Genomic DNA, 5492 nt, shown 5'->3' with positions numbered 1-5492 from the left:
CAGAGTGTTAAGGATTCTCTGGACCTCTTAAGGTCCAGATCTATAAACCATTTCGCCTTGGGACCTCACATACTCCAGATTCAACTAAAAGAGGCCCCTAGATTCCACTACAATCATTATAAACACGAGAATGGCACAGATTGTTACCTCCAACAGCTTCTTCTGATCAAATAGAAGTGGATCCAAGCTCCTCAACCCTCTTAGCTTGTTCTACCTCCTTCCTTCTTGCTAAAACACACAAGAAATGGTGAATTAGCCTTCCTCTTGCACCACCAACAATCTCTCTGCTCTCTAGGGTTTCTTAGGGGTGCAGTGGCCGCAAATGGAGGCCATAAAGGCCTTTAAATAGGGCACATACCCCGAGAATTAGGGTTTTAATCCACAGCGCGGACTCGTCGACTCCACCCTTTCCGACTCGTCGAGTACGTTCATTAATCGAGTTAGCAATCGCGGTCCTACTCGACGAGTCTACGCCTCAACTCGTCGAGTCCCTCTCTTTTACTAAAAAATAAATGATCAAACATAATACTTGGAAATCCAGATGTTACAGAAATCATTGTGGATTGATAAAACCAAAACTTTTCTTATCTCAAACTCAAAATCTAAAATCTCACAAGGGTCAAGATGGTTTGGGTTCCTAAATTGGTTTAATTTTGCAGGTTATATGTGACGAACAATTTGATTCGGAATGGTATATTGATAGTGGTTGTTCTCGTCATATAGAAGGAAATCGGAATTAAAAGAGTTCAGAAGTTTGAAAGATGGTGGGAGAGTGATATATGGAAACAATGCAACTATAGAAATCAAATGATATGGTATGATTACAAATGGAGAATTCACGATTCATAAGGTAGCTTATGTTGAAGGATTGCAACACAATATAATAAGTATTTCTCAACTTGTTTGTAACATCCCAAAAATCAAGTATACCTTATGAACCTTCATCTTTGAGCAATGTGCACTTTTGGCCCTTGTTAAGGAAATGCATGGTTGGCGAGTAGGGATGTCAAAAAGTCTCGTGGGACCCCGATCCCGTGGGGGCCCTGTCCTGTATGGGGGCACTTGTTGAAAAAAAACCGGGGACGGGGACGGGGGAGGGGGAACGGGAAAATTTTGGGGGCGGGGGCGGGGGATGCACTCCCCGTCCCGTTTGCCCCCGTTGACATCCCTATTGGCTAGTACGCGGGGCGTACTGGGTGTACGCTCGGCGTACTCATCCGCGTCTTGAGCGGGAAGGGTCGCCAGGTACACGGGGCGTACCCGGCCCAGAAGAAAAGCCCTAATATGTTGAGCCTCCCTATTTAAGCAACCTTAAGGCCCTTTTGTTGGCCACCTTTCCCAGAGCTTTAACATTTCAAAACCCTAAATCTCGTTCTTATAACAAGGGAGTGTCTAGGAGGGCCTTGTATTGTGTTCTTGGCCATTTGGAGCAAAGTGTTAGCCTTGGAAGAGGAAGGGTTGGAGCTCAAGCTTTTAGATCCGAGTTTAGCAGTGAAAGAAGCTTCATCTTGAGGTAAAAAGCTTCAAGCTTTGCATCTTTTCTGTTCATGCTTTGTAGAGAGAAGTTTTAGGGTTTTTGGTCCCCAAGTTCATAGCTTTTTGAGTGGTTGAGCTCATATAAGCCGAGATCTGTCCCATACTAGCTCATTTAGTGTGGTTATGTGATAAAAATCCAGTCTTGATTGTTAAAGGTTGTTCATGCATGAGATATGGAGGTTTTGAGGTTGGAAATGGAGTGTTTTGGGTGTTGGTGACTTCCACAGCCATGCAAAGTCTTAAAGTCACCAACTTTATGGATTAAGTCATATTAGAGAAGTCAAATCTGGATTTTGGACGCAAGTCTTAACCGATTAAGACCTGAATGAAAAGGAGGAGAAAGCTGGGAGTTACGATGGGCTTAATCCCAGTACATGCAGCGTAAGGGGCCGCGTAACCCGATTCTGTGAAGCCTCCGGGTACGCTCAGCGTACAGATCTGGTACGCGCCGCGTACCTCAGAAGGTTGACTTTTGTTGACTTTTAGGGTTTGGTCAACTTTTTGGTATTTGAGCCATGAAAGGGGTAAAATGGTCTTTTACCCTTCTAAGAATGATAGGAAAGGAAAAAGTCTAGCCTTGGGGAAATGTATTAATAAGAAGTGTTTGTTATGATTAGGCGGAGGCTAGATTTTATCTCACAGAGTCTGAGATTTCTGAGATTTACCCGAGGTGAGTCTTCTCACTATATTGTACCTGGAAGGGTACCTATATGTGACCGGAAGGTCTGGTATGCTATGAGATATATGCATTGTATGCTATGAGTTGCATGTATTGTATGCGTTATGTATGTGATATGTATGCTATGCTTGATATGGGTCGGAAGGCATTATGATGTGGACCAGAAGTTCAGGGAGTTATGGACCAGAAGGTCGACACGGGTAGGACCGGAAGGTTTACCAGGTTGGGACGGAAGTCCCCTGAGACACATGGACCAGAAGGTCATGTGGAGTGTGGCCTAGAAAGGCGTACGTGTGTAAGTGGTATATTAGGGAACTCACTAAGCTTCTTGCTTATAGTGTTTATGTGTAATGTGTTTCAGGTTCTAGTGAGGACCGTGGGTAGGCGCCGGCCTGACTCGTACACACACAGGCGGATTTGGATATGTTTGATCTTGGGATTTGATAAGTTTTGTATAATGACCATGTTACATTGGATTTTATGGTTTTGTCTTGAATGAAATGATGTTTAAAAGAAATGAAAATTTGTTTTGGAAATTTACGTCGTTACAAGTTGGTATCAAAGCCTTGGTTTGAGGGATTCGGATGCACCTTCGGGCGTATCTGAACTCAAACTGAGGATTTGAGAAAAAATTTCAAACGATAAAACTAATTTTTCTAAAAAGCAAGAGATTTCGAGACAACCAGAGCGGAGCAGTGTGTACGGTCAGCCAGCGCCCAAACGGTGAATCCCCAAAATGCCCTTACGTTATGTGTTATGAGATATGATATGTATTATTATGCATGCTAGAGCTGGCTAGGTATTCATATTAGGACTAGAGTGGCCTGATTTTGTGATGCCTTAGCCTAGGAAGGATTATGCTGCTATGTGATGCTTGAGAGCGAGTAGGTAGCAGTGAGGGGCTGATAAGAGGTCTATCGAAGGGTAGCCTATGCCAGTGAGATATAGAGTACTTGTGATCTGGGATCCAAGGAGGAGGACTTAGGGTGAATATTGATGCGGTGTAGGAGGTAGTATAAGGGCCGGTACTACCGAAGACACCGGAGCAGTGCACACTCTAAGTAAGAATCCTTTGGGTACTAAGGAACAAGTAGGGTCGAGTTATCGAGTGCGAGCATGCTTGAGCGAGTCTTTGATATTATTGTGTTATATTTCAGAGACATCATGGTTGGGACACGCCACAGACTTGAGGCGAGTAGTGTAAGTGACGAGGAGCTTCGTCAGATGATCCACAATGAGGTGGCGGTGGCGATCAGGGCCGAGATTCCGGAGATGTTTGGGTCTATCAAGACCACATTGATTGAGACTTTTGAGGAGTGGTATGCCGCGGTGATTGAGGCTGCAGCTACAACAACTGTGGCTGCTTCCAGGCCTCAGGGAGGTGACTCGTCATTGTTCCGGGAGTTCAACAACACGAAGCCACCTGAGTTTGATGGGACGTAGGATCCGATCGCTGTGATAAGATGGATTGTTGATATTGAGGGATGCTTCTATACGTGTTCATGTCCGGAGCATCTGAGGGTTCGGTTTGCATTGAACCAGCTTTGCTTGGGAGCGAAGAACTGGTGGAAGTTCGTGACGGCAAGCTTTACGGTTGCAGAGATCTCAGAGGTGACCTGGGAGAGGTTCACCACCATGTTCAGAGATGAGTATGCTCCCCCAGTGGAGAAGGAACGGTTGGTTCAGGAGTTCTTGACCCTCAAGCAGGGTACTGATTCGGTTACTGTGATTACGAGGAAGTTTCATGAGAGGGCGATGTTCTGCCCTGAGCAGGTGTCTACTGAGCAGGCACGTATGAGCCGGTATTTGGGCATTCTGAGGAGAGACATTCGGGATTTCGTGTCGAACTCGACGTACCGGACATTTGCTAAGCTCCAGGAAAATGCCAGGAAGAGGGAGAGTGAGTTGGAGACTCAGGCTAGGGAGGAGGCCGAGTCTCAGAGGATGGATCGGCGGCCGGCTCAGTCTCAGCCAGAAGCCAAGCGGACCAAGTCCGTTGATTCGAGGACTGGAGGCTAGAAGGGCCGCACTTGCGAGAAGTGCGGCAAGGGACATGAGGGGGCCTGTCAATCGGGTGCTTGCTACAAGTGTGGCAAGGAGGGGCATATCGCCAAGGATTTCCCCAAGGGATTTATCGTTTGCTTTCATTGCAACCAGACTGGCCATCGGAAGGCCGAGTGTCCACAGTTGCATCAGGGGTCAGCACAGGGATCTGCGCCTGCTGCTAGGGTTACCGAGGTTCGACCAGTGAAGGCCGAGGCTCCGAAGGTTCGTGGGAGAGCTTTCCAATTGACTGTAGAGGAGGTCCGCGCAGTGCCCGATGTTGTGGCTGGTATGTATTCTATATTTATCTTTTTTTAAGCTGAGATATTGTGCTTATATGATGATATGCGGAAGTACTTTTCTTGTGAGTTATGTACCTGCTTTGGTGTTATTTGACTCGGGTGCGAGTTGATCATTTGTTTCCTTGGCATTTAGTCAGCACATTAGTATCCGTCGAGAGGCATTGAGTCGACCTCTGCGAGTTTCCATAGCTGACGAGCGAACGGTGTATGCTACGGATGTGATTCGAGGATGTATCCTTGAGATCTTCGGGGTGGAGTTCCCGATAGATCTGGTCCTGATTGCGATGGGGGACGTGTGTGTTATAGTGAGCATGGATTGGTTGAGCCGATTTGGAGCTATCATAGACTGCGAGCGTCAGTTGGTGACAATACGAGACCCTAGTGGGGGGGGGTACTTACGGTGTACGGTGAGGGAACCCAATGTGAGTCAGCGTTTTGTTCGGCTGCCAGGGCGAGGCAAAGTTTGCAGCAGGGCAACAGCGGATTCATAGCCTATGTGATGGACATGCGAGTGTCCGCTGGGAGGCCAAGTTCGATTGATGATGTTCCGATAGTGTGCGAGTTCCCAGATGTTTTTCCCGAGGACTTGCCAGGTGTGCCTCCCGAGAGGCAAGTGGAGTTCCGTATTGATTTGGTTCCGGGAGCAACACCTATCGCCTCGCGGCGCCAGAGATGCAGGAGTTATCCTCACAGCTTCAGGAGCTGCTGGGGAAGGGGTTTATTCGACCGAGTAGCTCGCTTTGGGGAGTGCCGATCCTTTTTGTCAAGAAAAAGGATGGTTCACACTGGGTGTGCATTGATTACCGGGAGTGGAACAAGGTGACGGTCAAGAACCGTTATCCGTTGCCGAGGATCGATGATATGTTCGATCAGTTGCAGGGGGCATCTTGGTTCTCCAAGATAGACTTGAGGTCGGGTTATCACCAGATGAG

The sequence above is a fragment of the Lactuca sativa genome, chromosome 2 (genome assembly GCF_002870075.4).
Source record: "Lactuca sativa cultivar Salinas chromosome 2, Lsat_Salinas_v11, whole genome shotgun sequence".
Classification (NCBI taxonomy): Eukaryota; Viridiplantae; Streptophyta; class Magnoliopsida; order Asterales; family Asteraceae; genus Lactuca; species Lactuca sativa.
The sequence above is the reverse complement of the archived record's forward strand: the minus strand, read 5'-3'. Positions refer to the sequence as shown.